This window comes from Anopheles maculipalpis, chromosome 2RL, assembly GCF_943734695.1.
Source record: "Anopheles maculipalpis chromosome 2RL, idAnoMacuDA_375_x, whole genome shotgun sequence".
Classification (NCBI taxonomy): Eukaryota; Metazoa; Arthropoda; class Insecta; order Diptera; family Culicidae; genus Anopheles; species Anopheles maculipalpis.
The window spans coordinates 90,479,956-90,501,766 of NC_064871.1; the positions used below are offsets into that span (position 1 = coordinate 90,479,956).

The following is a 21,811-nucleotide window of genomic DNA, read 5'->3' on the forward strand; positions in this document are numbered from 1 at the left end:
TGCATCGATTGTTAGAGGATGCATCGCAAGCAGAACGAAGAGGACCCTGACAGTGACAGACAGTGGACAGTTTTTGCCATCTACGGAGGTTTGCGATGAGTTGTGAATGTAAGGGCGATGTTCCACCCCCGAGACTGGACCAAGGGTGGTCGGGAAGGGTGAATTACGAAACCATTATCATAAACTGATCTTATTAAGCAGAGATCTTGTTGAAAGATCGGTGACATGCTTCACTAGCGATGGTTTACGCTTCCATTCGTCCAAGAGAGTGCAAGTGAATGAAACAGCTGTTCCATCGGTTGACCAAACGTGCAGCGTCTCCACGCTGATGGCATCCTCAAACCTCCAGTCCGAGTGAAATCATGCCGTGGGTTGATGGGTGTCCACTAGCCCGCCAAAAGTGGTCCTCCCACTCTAATCCGGGCAGACATTTCGGTAACTAACCGGTAAAGATCGTGACCGCCATGGAGTGGTACAGGGCGCGACGCGTATTTGCTTCACGTTTTATCGTCCTCTCGTCATCTCGCGCCTAATGGCTTGTTCCGCGATGGTGATTTGAGCGACTGTTGTGGGGTCACACGTACTCTTCGAACTCTTCGCAGCAGAAATATTATAATAACGTCCCCACAAGAGCTTATAGCAGTGGGAAAGAAAGACGAAACATAAAACAACAGCACCAGCAACACTCACCCGTGCGCGCCTTAAACGGTTGTCTACGAGCTTCCAAATTTGGGTGGAATAAATTAGATCAGCCGCCCGTGGGCATTGCACCGCGGGAGAGTCGTAAATGTCAGACGGAGTGTGTAATTGATTTTTCAGATAATATTGTGATTGCACACATTTTTTCTGGGATCCAGAATGTTATTTGAGAAAAGTGAGTGTGAAAGTTTTTTGTAGTTTCAAAACAAATTTGATGAATAAATAACAACACAATGAAAAGCAAATAATCAACGAATTTGTCTCATGGCTGTGGTTTTTTTTTTCTATTAATTTTTCGATTATTTCTCCATAACTTCGTTTCTGATTGCATCGTATTGCCATGTATGTTATGAAATAAAAATATAACAATAATTAAATGATACAAAAGGAACTAAAATTATGAATAGTTTAGTTAATACAATTATGAAAATAACACGAAGAATGATTATTTTCACAGCAACATTTTGCATAAAAGCTCAAAAGCATCTTATTTGGTTGAAGCATTCGCTAACAAAGCTAAATCCGAGACATAAACCAAGGAATCAGAAGAGATAACAAAGAAACATAAATAGTTAAATCATGCTTCAGAAGGGAAACTTTACATTTTTTTAAATGATGCCATTATTAATTTTTAAATTGTAAGTAGTATTATGAATCAAACATAGAAATTGGAGAAGGTTTTCAGAGTTTATTTTCTGTATTTCCTAATTGGAAGAGTGCCGACCACTGACCAGAGCAGAACAGTACAAATGTTCTTCGGGCAATGAAATAGAAGAAATTAGATCTGGAAGTACAAATTTTAAAATATAAGATGAATAATTTATAAACCTGTTTACTTATAGGAACTCGATATTTCGATATAATTTCATTTCTTTATAATATAAGTAAAATAAAACACGAAATCGTGGCCCATAAAATGGAAGACGATGCATTGGCAAACTTCCACAAATAATTGAAACCTGCTGCAGGCTCAAACCCGAACATAACTCTTTCCAAAGTACATTTTTTGCATTCATTCAAACTTCTTAAACATCACTACTCATGCATGACCCGTCCAGACAAAAGTCTCGCGTTCAGTAGACAGTTCCGCAACGCTTTTTTCCACACAGAAATATAGCTTTCTTTTAAATCGAGAAAAACAAACAATTTTTTGACGTCCGCTGGGTAATACACTTCCCCGACTAAAGGACGTAGAGGGTTCTATGGCAACATAGGAAAGGAAAACAAAATCGAAAGCAAAAGAAACACCATCCAATCTACCAGTTTTCCAAGCCAGACCATTTTGAGACGGCCAAACCGGAGAATCGGTTCGTTACAAAAATAGTGTAGCCGGTCAATTTGGGGATGGTTGATGTGCACCTGTCATGGTTCGCTAGCAAACACTCAACCACCGTCACCAACCACACTAGCCAGAAAAGTCCATCCGATTCGAACGCTGGACGTCACCTACATCACAACACGGCTGAGCACGGTGAACTCGCCGACGAAATCCATCCATTTGGCTGAGGCCAAGTAATATGATACAATTTCCTAAAACACTCTGCCCCAGGTCAACCGACCGTTACATGACCTGTCACAAACGGAAACCGATTGCTGAGCGTGCGATGCTGCCTGAGGCCGGTTACGGTTGCGCTATTCGACAAGGCGTTGGATGCAGTGAGTCAGTCACGGACGCTTGCCAGCATCGCCGAGCAAAGTCGGGAGTGATTTGAGCTTCTTAAACGAATGTGTCGAAAGGAAGTGACAGCTTACGATTTTCGCAAAGGTGCTGAAGGTGTGGACGGCTTTTGAGCGCCCTGTTGCCGACCACAGTGAAGACGGATATGGTGTTACTGTGTGGCACGGAAATTGTGCTTGATTTTGAATTGATTTATTCTATTTTTTATTGCTTTTACTGTTTTAGTTAAGAGTTTTTACATATTTTTTTTCCTTCTTTTAAATGATTATGTTTCGTACTGAAAATTTATTTAACTTTTGTTTTCTTTCTTGTTTTTTCTTGTTTTATTTTTCCGATTTCATTAGATTAAGATTACATGTGTCAACACTTTTTATGTAAAATATGTTTGGTTCAATTATCGAATTCATGTTGAAGATTGATTTTTCATTGAGTACTTTTTCCTTATGTTAACACTATTCACGTTAAATAACATCAGAAAGCATTTTGTTCCAACACGATTAATTAAAAATCATCACATTTAAGTTGCTTTAATCATAAGGCAGACATTCTAACACCCAAAATATTATGTATGCTAATGCCTTTTAACCAAAATTAATGGCATCGCTTTCCGGGATTCGTTCGTGCATTCTTTGATAGCTTAAACATATCAAAACTTCAACATCAGAACCTGAACTCTCGAGGAAACCCGGACCGTTATCCATCCTAATCCCTATGTTTCGAATTTGTCATTCCGGAAACGATAAACTATTAGGCGGGTGCGACACTGAATTTGGCTTAGACTGAACATGCTGAGGCATCGTCAGTCCGGGTGAGGTTAAAAATTAATAGCACTTCTAATGCTCCAAAGTTTGTGGCCTACAAACACCGGTTCCAAAACTGCTGCCCGTTCATTAATCAACAACAGATGAGACATGCGGCGGAACGAACGAACGACCAAACTCGGTTCGCTGACGGTCTGCTGTTGTTGGTACGCCCACATCAAAGATGTTGTTTCTGACCCGGCTATGAGTGTTGGTGTTTTTGTTTTGCTTCCGAAAGGCATTTAAATGCGTTCATCATAAGCGTGTGATGTGGTTCTCCATGATATCTCAGACATGTTTGGGTGTATCAGTTTCAGCCGAAGGTTTGCTTGTATACTTAAAATCGTGTTCTTTCCTGCGAGTGGGTGTGATGGACAAGACTAGAGAAAATAGAAAGTGGAAAGCAAACAATCCATAGACAACCACCGAATCATTCTACTTTCCCAATCCCAAGAGGGAAAACATCGCAAACATCGTATGGATCAACAAGAGACAAACATGCACAGAAGATCATCAAAAAGAACGATACACTGTTTGGGTATGGATCGCTAGCTCGAAGTGAATGCAAAGATCAGTAAACTGTACAGCACCTGAAAGGCAGCGCCGGACGACAGTGGCACGGGATGAATGTACACACGCTAGAACAGACATTTTCAATTAGTCTGTCAAGTGCGCTACTGTCGTGACATGTTGGGTCGCGACTTCTGCTGCTGCTGGACGGAAATTGGTTCCGAATAGTTGACATCCCTAGACAACGCTCGAACGAAGATAGATTGCAAATTGATGGACGTGACCGAGTGGATCGAATGATCAATAATCCCCGACGGCCAACTGTATGTGTTTGTTGTGACGGTTGCAGAGGTGGAACGGAGCCAAGAAAAGAAGCGATGGGCATGACGCAGACAAATGGTACATAATTTTTAACTTTACAAAACAGTGGAGACAGTAGGAAGAGCTAACATGACAAGTGGCGCGAGTGTATGGTGATAGGTTTTCTTGGGATGATTTAATAGTTAATATCGATTTATTCACACTTCCTGCTAATGCATTATGATTTCACGCAGGATAGAAATTGTTGGATGTGGTGCAGTAGTTTGCCTGGTTAACTTTTATTTTTAAGGAAACTGTTCAATACTGACAGCAAAGACTTGCTTGCATTTGAAGGTTTTCTCCTATAGTGCAGTACAGTTAAGAAGAAGCTAGTGTTAACGGTGAAAACGGATTTTAAATGAATTCACATTAAATTCCTAGTAGCTCAAAATCTATATCCATCAAGATCCATACACTAATCAGCTAGTGAAATAAGTGCTAACTATTATTTTTGATCATCTATCTTTGATACCACCAATATGCTTGGATATCTTTCGCCTTCGAACATGGATCGATCGTGTTTTCTTTTACGTTACTGAGAGCAATGTTCGTATCATGTCTGCAACACTTTATCACATACCAAATATTGCTTGTTTCCTCGACAGTGTCGCAGGAATTGAATCACCAAACCTATTAAAAGACATCGCTCAAGCTCAAAGTCTTAACACTAAAACTAATCCTGAAACAGTAACCTCAAAACCAGATGTCTATCCGTTCCTTATGTCTACCAGTCCCGTGCAAATAAATACTCTTAGCGCACTATCTTTGCACCATGCATGACTACAAGCACTACCGAGAATCGTTCCGCTTTATTAAGACGACAATCTGCGGCGTTGCAGCAGCCTTGCATTTCACCTGCAAACACTTTGCGCATTGTGTGCATTCGCAAGCAAGATCACACTAAAAATAAGTCTATTTAGCAAGCTGATGAACTGATGCCACTTCCTGCAGTGACTCTCGACCCCCAAGGATACACTCCCCGGGAATCCTCCTTACTTGTTAACATCACCACCTACAAGCAGTTCTCAGTACAGTCAGTAATAACACCCAACCGGTGAGGGAGATCGCACAAGAAGATTGTCCCGCAAGCTACGTTCTTTGCCGGGTTAATTATGGGTGAAGTGAGTTTCCCGTCGAGTGCATCCGACCAACGCCATGCAATGCAACAACATAAAGGACGGAATGAATGGGGAGCAGAGAGGTGTGGAGTGAAGCGTACCGCCCTTTCCGGAATGTGACAAATTCGCGCCAGTATTTTCACGCATGTTTTTGCTTTTTTTTTGTGTGAATTTCTAGAGGAATGTAAGGGCTTTCAAGGAGGATTGCTAAGTAAATTAATATCACTTGCAAACAATCAAATCCTAATTATTTTACTTTGACTGCGGTATCCGAAGGAATATAATAACACTTTATTAAAAGACGTCAGGAAATTATTTCCATTTTAAAAGCTTTAAATTGTACCTTTATAGTATGTCCAGAAATCAGAAAAATGTTACAACCTAAAACAATAATTAAAATAAAAGGAAATTAAATGCAAAACATTTTTTTCCTCATGACTTTTAGCAGAAACACATCCAGCGACTCTGAGAAAATTCTAAGAATACTAACATTCAACGCAAACTACCGAACCTTTGGCTGAAATCTTCAAAACGGACACACGGTTTGTTTACTCGCGGGAGTGAAGAAACAATAAACCGATCCACCAGAACGTACCAAACAACTGGATCGAGGCCGACCGAGCGGCGCCGACCAGCGAAACCGTTTTCCAGCACGCAAACACACACACACACTGGATCACACTGACCAGTGCTGGGAAGGAAAAACCGACGATCACTTTGCACACGCCATGAAATCCATTCTCTCAACACTGCATTTTCGTTACACCGCTTCGCTTTCCTAGATGAAACCCGTGGGCGAAGGAGAATGTATTTAATGGTGAGCTATAAATTATAACATTTCACCCCTTGAAGAAACCACTAACTCCCCAGCCTCCAAAGAGGTGTGAGGAGCAATATTAACATGGATCGGATCTTTTTACTGGTAGAAAGAAAAGGATAGAAAACACGTTTCAGGCGTTAGAGTGAAATGTTCCGCATGGATGACTGGGCGTCTCCATCCACAATGAAAACCGTGGGATGGGAAAGCTGACCACCCACCAAACCGGCGATGGGTGGTGTGGCGTGTCAACCGCAACCCCCTTATGCCTTACACCGCAACAATGCACCCACCCTAACGATCGCCGCCACCGAGCCGAGGGCCAAATCAACCAAGATGGACCAAACGACGGCTTAACTATCGCTAGCCGAGCATGTCCGGCAGATGGTAAGAGCTCGATCACGATCGTGCATCAGACTACACAATCGATGTAGAAAGTTAGCATTTGAGTAAATCGTACCCAGGAACGTACCGACGACGGGCAAAAAACGGACGATACGGTGCGGTCGGTTTGGGGACGGCACGGTGACGGTGATGCCACGCGTTGGTGGCGTTTTAGCTTCTCGGGCGACAGACGCAGTGCCAATTTGTGTGTGCGACCACCGAACCGGACTTCCCATCGGTCCATCGATATTCGCTGCCGGAACGGAGGGTCCCCCGGAGTCGGTCGTCCCGATTTTTGCAACACCTTTCCTCAGAAGCGAATTCAATTTCCTCGGGAAAGGAGATCAATTAAAAAAAAAAAAACAGAGAGAAAATTATTAACAATCTTTAGTGTATTCGTTTTTAGTATGGAGTAAATAGTCAGTGAAACGCGTGCACAACAGCAAACGATTGTTTGGTATTTTTCGTGATAAAATTTAAACTATTCCTGGTAAAATTGTACAAGGCACCATCCGCCTCCATCGATCGCCTATCGATCGAGCGACTTGGTCGGGGTTGTCAAACCACGTTTTGAGTTGCAGTTTTTTATCTTCTAAAATGCATTTTCTCGACAATCGATTAACCTTCTTCTTAACCGAAATTCCAGTTTGAAGTTTGAGTCAAAGACGAGAAAATTGGTGCAAGCCCTGCCGACTATTATCCAGCTATTACCAATGCTGTTGTTTCAAGTTTGTTTTTGAACAAAATTTGATTTAATTGGAGAATAAACAGTCATTTAATTTAGATAAAATCGATAGAAATATCTCTGTTCAATTGCTCAACTACAATAAGTGCCACAAAATCATAATCAATCCTCATCTTCATCTTCTCATCGTTTCTTTCGGCTCATAATTCTAGTACAAAATTTGAAGAACGTCTTCCCCGCCAAAACTCATAAACCATGTCGCCTCCATTACGCACCCCACATAAACCATACGCTGACAGTAAAACAGGAAAGATTTATCACCGATGTCACGCAGCAAACTGGCGAACGAATGCAATAATTAATAGCGACCGTAGCGCAAGTGTCTTCACATTGCTTCGTGGCCGCACGAAATTGCACGCACGCATTGCGCACACGAAAATTATGAATCAACCGCCGCGATGAGTTATGATACGCTTCCGTCCCGTACCTTCCTTTCTCTGCTTGTTGCGGCTTGATGGAGATGTGGTTAAAGCTAGTGAAAACTTTCTCCTGCGGGAAGAGCTAGCAGCAGGCAGAAGAAGTCGCTACTAAAGGAAGGAGATCGGTTTGTGAGTTGTGGGAAAGCAAATTGTTTTAGATTTAGAGCTGACATGGTAAGGATTGTTGGACGAGTTGAAAAATGGGTCAACGCGATTACAAGATGGCAAAATAGATTTTCGTACGATTGTATTTAGGTCAAATTTAAAGCATGTACCTCGTACATGTACACGGTAAAATTTTGTAAACAGAAACAATGTTTTTGTTTGCAGAAGAACTCGTCTTATCTAATACACAATCCCAAAAATTTAAAGCAATAGAAAAATTCATAACACTTTATATCTCATAACACTCTCATAAATCACTATAAAATCAAGGTGTAATCTTCTGTGGGCCAATATAACCATATAAACTTTATTTTACCGCTCACTATAAATCACGCACGCGAGTCCACAAAACCACAAAAACACTCAAAACACCATGATCCATTGTAATTCCCTTTTATTTCCTTTCGCCTCACGTGTGTATAAATTTTCCCACAAACACTTTGTTTGACAGGCGTTGAAATGAGCTCGAAACGAATTGACATTCCACGTCTTCATCCGGTCGAACGCATTTGCCTCTCACGATCAAGTGCGCCTTTCCCTGTCCAAGAAGGTTTAATTTTCCCACCTCGCGTGCCCCATTAACGTCTGCATCTGCCTCATTTCCGGGCGCACGGTGGAACAGCAATCGTTCACGAGCCATCACGAAACGCACCGACTCGTGCAAAGTTGGAACCCTTGTGCCCGTAAGGTATGATGTACTGCCACACTGTTAGCGCCATTTTTTCCCCATGAGGGGGACACGTATTGGGGATTCCGTACGGGCGCATGATGATGTTACGGAAATGCCTCGGTTGAGGGGTTTATGGCGATTAATCTTGAAATCATTTTCTTCGCACGAAAGATCCTACACTCTCGTAAAGAGAAGGAAAGGGAAGGATCACGGTAGATCGAGAAGAATTCTTCAGAGCAGTACCTTTGCTTGAGTATAGGAATGGATAAAGGAGGACATGTACAGGTTATGTTACGAATGCATAGTGGGAAATTCGATGCAAATGGTAGACAAAATTAGTGATTTCTTAGAGGATTGTTTTCTTCATTTAAAATTTAACAAAAATACTCTAAAATATTGATTTTGAATTTCCCCACAAGAAGGCCACTCTTAGAATATTTCTTTGCAGTTCTTTGGGGTACAGAATTTATCATTGAAGCTTCAAACTTTACTTCATATATTATTAGCATTGGTTTCACAAAGAAAACTGCTTTCAATACTTTTCTTTCCGTGACCATGACATCACTTTATTGTAGCACATTTAGCTCATTTAAATTCTCATCCTACAAAACTCCCACTGTACTACAAAAACGGGAATATGGCTGAAATCTTTCCTCACTGTGAACCCGACAGGTGCTGAAAGCGATCACGAAGAACAGCTCAATTAGCATCTATTCATTCATTCAGTAGTATCGGACGTACTTTCACCGTGCTCAGATTCACTATATGAAGCAGTTAAGTGATCTCTGCCACCAGCGCATCAATCAATGTCTCATCTAGCTGTCAAACAATTGGCACCTGTCAATTCTACGCGTGAGTCCCTTCTTCGAGTGACAGTCTCACAACCTCGACAAGCGCCCCAACCGTGTGGTCGGTATCAGTTACCACTTCTCACAAAGCAGTAAACACTTGTGGAGAAATGACTCCCGCGAGAGATTGATCTTAAGAGGATGTTTACTACGCAAGCAATCCTTTCCTCCCCATTAAAGCGCTTCAAAAGTGGTTGAAGCCATTTTCCAGATAATGCTAATGAAGAACGCCACTAATGGGCATACAAAGCAGACAACACTTAAACCGACTCGAGACGCTTGTAGCACACTCGACTTAATCGGTTTTCCGTGTGCAAACGCGAAAGATAACTGCCTGCGTTGCTCGATGCATCGTTTTGGAACCACAGACAAACGCACACCTTTCGGTTCGGCGGCAGCAAGAGAAGCTATTTTTAAATTTCTTCCCTAACCCAGCAACACGCACCGAGAGGTTAGAGAATGAAATCATAATCATAACCGGGCGTACAGGGGGTGTTTTCTTCCTTGCCGCGATCGCCACTAGACGTTATAAACAACAAGCAATGTTTTCCCACCAGCCGGCGTACGCCGGAAAGAAGCAAGCAATATTTTACGCCTCGTTCTACACCCGCCCAGTTGTGGTGGAGAACGAGAAATTTATGATAAGTTTTTCGACGGCCACAGAAACAAAACCTAACAACCTTGCCCTGGTTTTTTTTGGTTTCTTTTTATTTGCCTTCTCTCAAGAGAGAAAGGAAGAAACAGCGAAAAGTTTATGGATATTTTAACTTAAACGACATGTTTTGAGGGTTTTTCCAACTCGTGCAGGGAGCGAAAGAAAAACATTCCCCGTTCAAGTTTGCTGGAAACGAGCGAATTTAAAATTATATTTCTGTGTGTGGGTGTGTATGCCTATGGGGACTGCCCTTGCATCCACAGCATTCCATCGGACCGGGCCAAATGTGACAGTTATTGGAGGTGATTTTGCTGTTGAAACGACCACCGAGAGGGCAAATAGCTGCCCTCAAATATTAGGATGGTTGGTTGGTGTTGGTCGTGGTTAGATTGCGCTTTTGGGAATTTCAAGGTGATTTAATGTTAAGACCAAAAACAGCTAGATTTGAAAGCAAATATTTTCCACTTTTCAGGTTCACCAGGTCAGAGATTTTTCTTTTACCTAATTTTTTATTTTATTGTCGCAGAAGCAAGTTTTCTATCCAAGGTGTATGATCTTTAAAAGTATGTTTAAATTGTTGGAAAATATTTATCTCTAAATTTTTAAGATATGGAGGTTTTAACCGTGAAAGAGCTGTTCGTACATGAAAGTATGCAATCTGCAACGCATCAAAAAATGTGCAAAACACTCTTCATCCTCTTCTTTATCTTGGCGTACGTAACAAGTTATTAGGTAATTCCGGCCTTACTCAGGGGAGGCGATTAAGATGGGATTTTATTCCTGGTACAGCGGTGTAAAACCCAGCATCGCTGTCGTCTCCACTCTCGGACCGCCGATTTCTTCATAAGATCCTTGATGGAAGACAGTCGCTTCTTGTTAGTCAAATTTCTGGTAGGCTTGAGGTCAGGATATTGATGCAGAAAAATAGTACACTGATCCAGTAATTGAAAGTAGAGCATCAGCAAATTATGCTTGTCTTCGCTAGCGTTCTCATGAAGTATGATTTGAGTCACAGCAACTCATTTTCTTTGTAGTTCAATAAGACATTTGTAGTTGTCCTCCGATAATTTTGAAACGGTTTCATCTCCTCGTTTCGACTAATTTCCAGCAATATCCGATCCATCAAGCAATACTAAATTTAGAAGCCCCTCAAATAGACAAATAAATACAACTTTAACCGTCCCAAGAGAAATATTTCACGCCATCGCTTTGCCGCCAACCAAGCAAAAGGAAAATCTGTCCCCCAAATGTAACTAGAAAAGTTCGCTCCATAGCATAAGCAAGCTTCCGGCAAAGCTATACAAAGTCGCACATTTGTAACGTTCTGGCCCACCCAAAACCAAGGGAAAACCACGATTCCATTCACAACGCCCGTACTATGTGCATTTTACTGATACACACGTCACGTTGGAGACGTTCGGGAGGTAAAACAACGGGTCTTCTCTCCTTTTTCCACCCCACCGATGTGTCGGTGGGGAAGTAAAGGATGGAAAAGCTGCTCGCTACTACATAAAAACAAAATCTGTGCGCATGTGTGTCTCACGGGGGCGAAAGAGAGCGAGAGTGATCATCCCCTATCGTCAAGACAACGACAACCGCAGGAGATTGTGAGGTTTTTCGTGGGATATGTGTGTGTGTGTTCAAGGACACACCATTGTACAATGGGCAGCTTCACTCTCAAGCACTCACACACACGCAAACTTGCTCATGTGCGCCTGTTGTCTGGCGACAATCGTAAATAAACATCATTGTTAGGCGCCAACCGGTGGGGTTGGCTTCCTAAGCTTCATACCGAACGGCCTGGCCTTTTCAAACGCCGGCTGATAATGCGCCCCATCCAGCAAAGCCTTGGAGTTTTGGGGGGATTCGGGTAGGATCCTCCCTCTCGCCCTCTCGCTTTCGCGCCCACTTCCCATTTCCTAGACGAGCCAATGCAGTCATGTGACCATTGAGGCACGTACGACTTGCAAGCCTTCCACTCCCAGAGCACACTCCAAAACGGTGTGTGTGTGTGTGTGTATGTTTTCCCGGTTGGTCCACTTGGCACCGTATCTGCATTATCTGTCGTCACAATGTTTCCCTTGGCGGGGCAACCCGGCAACTCATCAGTCTTTTGTATTTTTAAAGAGCAGCAGTACCGCTGTTTGCTGGTCTTTTGTATCTGCATGGCCATTTTTCTGGCCCGCTTTTGTACTGCGGTTCCACGGCATGTCACGCTCAACGCTTCAACGTTCCATACGGTAGGCAATTTTGAATAGCCCACGTGGCCTATTTCACACTGAGTGGATTTCATCTTTCCTTTTCCACGGCTCCTTTCTCCCCCTCAGGGACTCATACTTTGGTACTTCCTTCTCGGGGTGATAATGGCGCTGTTGGAATGCCGCTGGTGTGTTGCGTTCCACTCCACTTCACTCGTTTTGGCGCCTGATGGTGTTGTATGCGAGGCGAGGCACTTTTTAGTGTAGTCGATAATCTAGCTGCAAGGAAGGGTGGGTCATTTTTTCCATATTCCCTGGGCGCCTGCCTGACACCAACTCCACCGCTTCTGCATTTACTTCCAACCAGCCTTCCGTACAGCCGAATAAACCATCGCTAGCGAAGCATGTCGCACGGTGAACATCAGCCAGGCTCGAAATCTCCCGCCCCTGAAACAACGATTCGTCGAAGAAAACTATATCGCATTACACAAAGCCGTTGTCGCTGTTGTCGTTGTTGTCGACGTCTCGCCGCCGTTCGTCGTCGTCGTCATCTTTCTCGGGGAAATCCTTTGCTCCTACCGTTACGACTACGCACGGTGTCTTCCGAGTAGCTTTATCATCTTCACCTTGTCAAGAACAAATCCATCCAATCTACTAGCTTTGCCACGCGAAATCAAGATCCACACGCGCATGAAACTCTCCTCCGGAGGGGTGAGTTTTCATAGCGGATTGCATCCAATTTCCGTAGCCTTGCCTGTCGTTGCGTGTGTGTGTTTGTTCTTGTTTCTGATCATCTGTCACGGTTGTTTGCGATCTCGCAGCAATCGTTGGTTGATGAACAGTTTCCCTCGCAGGGTTAAAAAAAGGTAAAGATTCTTAAAGTGAAAGGAAGCCGCGTACCGTACCACAAGGACTGAGGATGGAACCGACAAGAGCGACATAGACGTATACGTACAGGCAGACAGACAAACAGCACACAGCACACGGACAAATAAAGTCTTCTTTTTGAACAAACCTTTCGGCAGCAGAGAATTCAATTTCCTCGCGAAAGGTTGATAAGAACTAACAAACAAAAGGAAAGAAAAACAAAAACCACCAAAAAAAATGTCCTCCAAAAACCAGAAGTGAGCACGTACGGACACGCAAACACACCATAAGGAAGACATAATCGTTCGCTTTCGATTATGATATTGACGTGATTGTTTGTCCACAGCCTGGTTTGGAACGGATATTCCGTTTCGCTTGCATGTTCTGAAGCCCGGAAAAAGAGAGGGGCAAGGAAAAACCCATCCACTTGAATCCATGGTTGCGTGCTAACCGACAATTACCGACTTCCCGCGCTCTGTCGTCTCTCTTCGTGGCAGTCCCAACGGTTGGTAGAAATCGCGTTTGATTTGTGCGGTTTACCTGGTCAAACGAAACCACTGACGACGTGTTGGACAAATTGACGAACAAAATCCGGAACAGTAATCTACGTGGGGCTTAATTTCCCCATTTAATGGGTGATGATGGTCACCCGAGCACGGTTAGGACGCTTTCTGGCCCTGGCGAGTAAAAGTTCACCATTTTTTTGTGTGCCTTTTTTGTGTCCCAATGTGCGTCCCTATAATTATACCAAAACACCTGCTCTGTTTTCCACGCCTAACACGAATCGGATGGACATGATAAAAAAGTTCGCTTTGTAGTTGTGGACGACTCTCCAACGATTCAAGCTACTGGCGTTTCGTGTGATTTTCCACCAACCATATGGTGGATGGGAAAAAGCACTCGGTGTAATCGATCGTCTCATCGATATCTAGATACTTTTATTTGTGCCTCCTTTTTGTTGATGGGATAACACTTTCCGACAGATTGAATGGTTCTAATGGGATCGATTGAACAACCATCGCCCGTCCCGTGTTAAGTGGATGCTTCTTTTTTGTTGGGGGAAAGCGCGCGCCTCACGGTTATCTGGCCGGATCTCATGTTTCCATCATGCCCGCTGGTAATCTTTCCCGCAACACCAATAACGGAACGTTAGTGACGATTCGATCCTGTTCGAAGACATTTTTTTCTCTCCTGCTTTCGTTTTGCCATGACCGAGCGCCGTAACGGTCGTTATGTAACGATAGCACGTACACGCACGTGGCATCAACCGTCGGTTCGCGCGAGGGTGCGGCTTCATGGAAAATTCATGTCACGTGACTGCAAGGGCGAACAGGCGAAACAAAGCTCTGCAGCGCACATTCAGCTTCCATCCACCTACCCTCCCACCAACACCCACCCTCTTTATCCAGCTTCTTTGTTCCCTCGAGAAACGACGAACAAAGCGCACGGAAAACGCAGCATCCTCAACCTGCACACCAGCCAGCATGCAACCATCCGACACTCGGGAAAACCAAGAGCGGGAAAACAAGAGCAGCATGGCATGGGAATCGGCAAAAAAGAGAACAAAACGCCCCACACGAATTGATTGTCGACGGGAGAGTATATAGTGAGCTTCGTGCTGCCCAACGCATTGCCCGCCCGGCAGCAGCCAACAGGTGGTTAGGACGTGTTATCCTTCGACATTATACTGTGCCGAACGGTGGATCAGCATCCAGAAAACAACTCGCTCTCTCTCTCTCTCTCTCTCTCGCTCTCTCACTCACACAAACACACAAGAAAACATACCCCAAACGCCCGTTACCATAGCAACTGCTGGGCGGTGAAAGCGTTACGGTTGCGTTACACGCGCGTCATCGGTGCGTTAGGAGGAAACAAAAAAAGGCGGAAAAACATTACATACCGCCACACCCAAACTTGGTCGATGGTTGATGGATGATGGCATTTGGCCCTTCCCCGCTTTTCCACCCCTAGTTTCATTGAGGTTCGTATTGGCGACGAATTTTCACTTTCCTCTTCCCTTACGTGGTGGGAAAAACTTTTTCCCAGCGAGTTAGGAGGCTGAGTTAGGAAAGAAAAACCGGTCAGCCACATCAAAGAGAATGATACTTTTTTTTTTCCCCCTCTTGGCTCATCATATATGGATGTGTGTTGGGTGTGCTTGTGTGTGAGTTTATGATCTGATTCGAATTGGGATTAAATTATTACCATCGAGCCCGTTGAGTCGTACTGGGACGTTTGAGGTTTCTCGCGTGTGTGTGTGTGTGTCTGATTCTTTGTGTGTATGTGTGTGTATGTTGAACATCAATACCAAACCACTCGATTGCTGTTACAGATCGATCGATGGGTAAATTATTTGTTTGCTTCATATCTATTGCAGTAGGCAATCATCTACTGGGGAAAGTTTGATTGCTTTTCCTTTTCCAATCTTTTCCTTTTTTTATCTTTTTTTTTTTTCATTATATATGTATCAGTTTACCAAACTATTTACAATTAGTAACTCAAAATAGAAGTAAATCGATGAATTGATTTCAAAACTAGTTCTAGAATTTAAAAAAAAATCATGGCATTGACACAGCCTGAAAGACACGCCTTGACCCGCCATAACAAGCGGATCTAGTTCGACTACTCTGTCGGTCTTCGTCTTCTTCTTCAGTCTTCTACTTCTATTTCTACTGATGGCTCTAATTACTGTCTTGGATGACTTTGCATACCCGCGGCTAGATTGTTAATTCGAGCAAACGATCCTAACGAGAATTGATACAAGATCCTGCCTGTCATGATTGTTGCTACTATCGCCTCGGTCACCGAACTAGCTGGACGGAAAGACTTTCCCGCTGCGAGTAAAATTAAGTCAACAAAGCCTAATCAGACAGATTAAGGTCGCTTTCTGTTGTTTCAGTCAATATTTTCGCTATGTCAGTCTTCGGACTAAAGGACAAGACTACTTCGAGGTTTGTAAAACCAATGAAGCAGTATCAGAAGCTCAGAGTTTTTCGAATTAATTCAACTTATAAACCTTATCATTTCACTGCATAATTGAAATATGCTTCAAGCAATATAATGAAGTGTGCGTCTTTTACAAGTCCTAACGGCTTCATTTCACAACATGCTCCGGTAATTTCCGGCCTCACACCATCTGTGCTGTGCTGAATGACATTGTTTCGCCTTTCGCACAGCACTTGCCATGCAGCACAAATAACCATTTACCAGTAGCAAAACAAGCGTGTAGAGGTTCCACACCATATCGATGTTGTGCTCGGGGAACATGATAGTTCATTCGGGCGGTTTTTTTTTTTGTAGTGTGTGTTGATTTTTGGTTCACTTATTTGCAACATGCGGGTAAATAGGTCGAAGTTGGTATCTTCCCCGTCGACATGTTACGGTTTTATTTCCGCGCATGAATACCTTTCCTCCATACGGCACTACCAAACGACAACTAAGTGGAAGTTTTTCGTATACACTCATCCCTGTGACCAGTGTTCCTGCCCCGAGCGAAGCGGACTGCAGTAAAGCTGACCATTTAATTAGATTTGCTCAGCTGTACTTGCACCAGGCAGGTTGTTGGTTGGTGCACCCGGTCACCGAGGGCAAAATAGTGTAGAAGAAGGTAGAAATTGGTAATGAAATTTTACGACCAATCCACTAGCACTCGTTGTGTTGTTTCTGACGTAATTTGCTGCGAGGATACTGAGATTGTTGGGTGTTCATGAGCGGGCACTTAAAAGACGGACTGTTCTGTTGTTAAACGCCGCAAAGCTAAATGGGGTGTTTTCAAGTGTGTGTGTGTGTGTGCATGGTGCGAGACATAAATTACGTTTTAAAATGGCCATTTAAGATTCATCTGTTTGATGCAACGAGATGGAAACTTTACTTGACTGTTGACTGACTCTTGACTCCTTTTTGATTGACTTTATTTTTTATTCTTTTGATAACACTTTCTCGAAACACGGTCAAATCCACCTCAAATCTTCCCTTAATTTTAATCACATATATTGCCTGTCGTACTTATCTTACTTTCTTGAACACTTTCTTGTGATCCGAAATATGGCATTGATTCCTGTACAATATTTTCCTAAAACTTTTCTCGCATTCAATCCTCAAGCTTCACATTACAAGCTGATCAAACTGTTAGCTTTTTTTCGAATAAAGTCTTCCTGTTTTTCCACAAAACTTTCCAAGTTTTCCTTCAGCAATTGCTTGCAATTTTTCACTCTAAACAAGACAAACTTTTCACATCATGCAAGAAACTTTTCCTCCAAGAAAATCGAAAGAGTTACATTTCCCACCACCGAGCACAATAATGGCGCTAGTGACTGAATTTCCCCTATTTTCCTGACGCTTTTCCTTATTTACAACGCCATCAACCAATGGGAAACGGTTGCCAGATTTAAACTCCTCAGCCAACGGTAGTTATGTCCACTGCGCCATCATGCCCAAGCACGCTAACCGTTGACAAACGAGTCCCGTGAGATGTTGCGGTCTAGTCTGGCACACGGCTGTGTGCTTGGTTCGTCGTTTGTAGCGGTGTCATTGTTTTTACGACGTGATGTGATTGTTTGATTGAATTTAAACGATACTGTTGTTTCGCACTTTGTTTTATTTTTCGCTGCTCGCTGCTTTTGTGAGGCGGCATTCACGGCAATGCACAGTGAGATAAATTGGAATTGGAAAACTAGTCGCGACCGGGGTGGAACAAGCAGTCTTTCCAAGTTAGTAAAAGTCAATTATTCCGCTTGAACAACTGCGCTTGTAACATGCAAAGAATGTTTAAGTAGCTAGAAGGTTAGTGAGCATTTTCTTTTTGTATAATTTTTATATTTTACTAGTGTTTCTTTCAACACATGCGGCGTTGACCATCGGCGTTGAAAATAAATAAAACATAAATAAAATAAATAGTATTTCTTCATTTCAGTATTTGATTGTTAAATTTATTTTCTTTCATAGGATAAGTTCACCTTTTCATTGCCGTTTATCGATTTTCTGGAACCACTCGATAATGGAAACTCTTTCTCCAGTTTCAATGACACACCTCTAGCAATACAATCGCTTATCATTATTTTCCAATCGATCAGTTTTGTTGTTTATTTCGACTGTTTACTTACCGGAAACAAACGCTTGATTGTTTTGTATGTTGCGTAGTTTTGTTACAACTGTGTTTTGTTTCTTTGGGTGTTAAATAACGATATTTCTACATTGTATTTTAGTTTTTGGCTGTAATAGGCTGTTAAATACTACTTAAAAACAGTATTTTATAACAAAACCATTCTTCAGCTTCATTTGTCTTATATACATAACATTTTTATCATTTTGTAAAAAAAAATCAGAGTTTACAGTTATTGCATTTTTATCCGGATTTTCCTTCATTTGAAGTTCCCGTCGCCGACTATAATCCGATTGCTTCGCAATTAACCGTTGATGTGACATTTGCTTCCCTTTTCCCTATTTGCGACAATGTAAATGCCATCATCATCAACCAATCGCTTGTCGCATCATTTTCATAACCATAATTCATAAGTAAATATCACACCCACTTCCCACCGGTGCCCTTTACAGCTTGCCGTCTGTTGATTTTGCACCAGGAAAATGCTATCAAAGGTATCCAAGCAGGAGGTGTAATACCGTACCGTAGCCACGCTACGGTTCCGTTCCTATTTAAAGGCCAAACGCCGACCCGAACACACGTGTCACCGTGTCCATTTTCACCCTCGAGTGTTTTCACTCGCCTATCAACGAGGTTGTTTTTCGTGGCCCAAAGCGGAAGATTGATCAGCTTTATGAAATTGATATGCCGGAGCTGGCCAATTGCAGTTATTAAAATGGGAGATTTAATTCACTCCGCATTCCCATCTTCTGTCACTCTGTTTGCCTTTTCCCGGAACTCATTCAAACGCGTCAATTATGGTAATTGAAATTTATTTAAACCAACCACACACGCATCAGTATCGTTTCATTACGATTTGCTTTGGTTTATCGCTCTACTCTTTCGTCCTAGGTGCTTGCGTTTTTTTTTATAATGTGTTCATTATGAAGCTGGTTGAGTGTAAAAATGTCCTCCATTGACCATTGATCCCTCCGAAGCTTGGTCTTTCTGGTAATCGTAAAATCTCACCCATCCGTACACAGGACAGCTGTGAACAGGCGAAAACAGAAAAAAAAACCGGTAACATCGGTAACAATCAAACTGCACCCAAGGGAACTCATTTTCGGGCGATTGCTTGGCAAACTACAAACAAGAAACACGTGTTTGGATACTTTATTTTTTGTTTTGCAGGTCTTCCTGCAGGGATCGTGTCCGCTCCGGAACAGATTGTCCACTTAACTGGTTACAACAGCTCGTTTTAATCAGCCGTGACGTGAATGTGAGATTCTTGTGTCGGATATTTCTAGAGATTTGAGGAAGGTTTTTGTACATTTCTTGGTACTATTTGATGGTTATTAGTTTTTTATGTCGCTTATGTGCTTTTATTATTGTAAAAAATCATGCTTATATGCAATCGTTTGATAACTTAATTGATAGATTTATTTCTTGCTCGACAATACGGCGTAGAGCCGTCATACAAACAAATAAATAAAAAAAAATCTTACTTCATGGTGCCCGGTGGTTAGGCGAAAACAACATCAGTTTTCATTCGGTAGGACAGGGGTTCAAATCCCATCCGGGCATGCCCTCCGTATTGATTGCTGACTACCCAACTACGAGGTCTCAGCAAGTTTAGAAAGCCATTAGATGGCCAGCGTGACCTGAAAGTACGTTAAGCCTAGAAGAAGAATATTTCTTGATTCAAATGACTTATCATTTTATCGAATAACTAAACAGGTTTTGTATTTTTCAATTTGTTGCTTCATAATTGGTCATTTGCTTTATTTCATTGGTCTTTCGCATTATCAATCATTCACATAAAAAATTGTGATTTAAAATGTATTTATCTTTTTCTTTCAATATGTTCATATGTTTGTTTATTGATTTAATTTGCACATTGATATGCACCTTAATTTTTACATATTTTGTCTTTTATTCACAATATTGACGGTTATACAACCGATCGGGAAAACAAACTTTTCTTTCTTTTAAAAATTCCTTAAATGTAGTAAAATTGTACAACAACATATTACACGTTAAACCAAACTGTTATCGTTGAATTACTTTTAGATACTAATTTTATTTACTATACTTTTACTACTTTACTCACTTACTTTTAAATACGTTTAAAGACACTTTTTACTTACTGGTAACAAAGAAATACAAGCATCCCATCCTGTCTACCATAAAGAATCTTCAAATCATCAATTGCTAAACAAACACCGCTTAACTTTCTTTCACTCCCTTGCCGAGCTCTGGCCGACGCCGTTCCCATGGGAATTATCGGGACCAAAGGGAACAACAGATTTCCCACCACGTAGCAACAATCCACCCGCTCGTTACTGTCTAATACCATTGTGTTCTGATTTAGTTTAGTTCAATTATGATTATTTTTCCGGTGTTCTGTTTGGTGTTGGGTTTTTTTTCCTCCTCTCTTCCATCAATACAAGTGTTTGTCTAGGGAGGGTTTGTAGGAAAACGATTATGTTCGAATTATGCAAATGTCGGATGGTAGTAAGGTACTTGTTTCCTAATTATTTCTCGTTTTCACTGTGCGCACTGAAACGAGTATGGCCTTCCACGGTCACGGTGGCTGATCTTGGTAAATGATTTTTTTTTTTGTTACCTCTGCTGCTATTCCTACTGTAGATTGTTTTTTTGCCAAGAAGTTAAAATACATTGCAAAAAAAAAGAGCTTTGTTCGTGTTTTTGGATCATAAACCCGTTCTAGCTTGCATCTTTATTTTTAAGGCAAACAAAAAACCTCCTTCGAATTTTCCTCACAATACTGCTAAGACGCAACAAATGACCAATAAGCTGATAACAATAACGAGATAACATCTGCACTAATTCAATTTCCTGAATTGACCACAAATATCGGCCAGCTTCGTTCCGATACAGGCAGGGTGAGGACATTATTCGACAAAATAAATCACCTTCATCACCTGAACGTATGGGAGCATCAAGGCAACGGTTCGTCACTGGCCCGGTTTGCTGGTTTCCATCGCCTGCCAGCCAAACGATCGGGCCCGAAGTAATCCTCCACAAAATATGTTGCTGCACAACAACCAGCGCTAGGGTGAATCTGTTACTCCCTTTTCTTGAGGGTCTCGGTATGTAGTCAAGTGAAACTTGGAAAGCGGATTACATCTAGACTTACTGCCAGCAAGCATCTGATAGCAATCGAAACAAACTCCTAGCTAATGGTCTGCAAACGTCGGTTGGGTTTCCTACGCGTTATGCTGTTATTTAGAGCAATTATTACTTAGAGCTGCAATTAGAGGAATTCTCAATCTTTAAACTAAAAAAAAGTTATATTTCAGTAAATTAAATTGTTTTTCAAATTTAAAAATTATAATTAAACATTTTTTGTGTAATATTCGTTACTTTATTGTGGACCTCAACTTATTCAATGTTGGTTTTAAATTTTGCATAACAAGTGTTGTATTTTTGCTTTATTTTAGATCAGTTTTTGCTGACCTTGTTCATATATTCCTTGTTCTACTGCAACAACAGGATTTCCAGGTTTTTTTTTCTGTGACTTGTTGTCTTTCATATAGTTCGTACTACTTGACATATTACGATGAATTTACTAACATTCTCAAGTTTTTTGCTTATTTTAACCTTCCAAACCATTGCCATTTTTATATTTTTCATCGACACCGAAACTAATGGACTAAACACAAGCCAGGGTTAATTTTAACCACCGATTTGAAGCACCATTGAAAGACTTTCTCTCTAACACAACACTATTCTTTTTGTCTGTAATTGAACGCACTTTTACTGAAACAAAGTATT

At 41.9% G+C, this 21,811-nt stretch overlaps 2 protein-coding genes across 3 annotated transcripts in view; one reads left to right on the plus strand and one right to left on the minus strand.

Moving 5' to 3' along the window:
* The window catches only part of LOC126568633 (coiled-coil-helix-coiled-coil-helix domain-containing protein 7), a 492,112-nt gene that overhangs the window by 240,240 nt on the left and 230,061 nt on the right, over positions 1 to 21,811 (minus strand). The gene's annotated exons all lie outside the window — the stretch shown is intronic.
* LOC126568053 (cyclic AMP response element-binding protein A) overlaps positions 1 to 21,811 on the plus strand; it is a 394,830-nt gene that overhangs the window by 118,634 nt on the left and 254,385 nt on the right. The window lies entirely within an intron of this gene.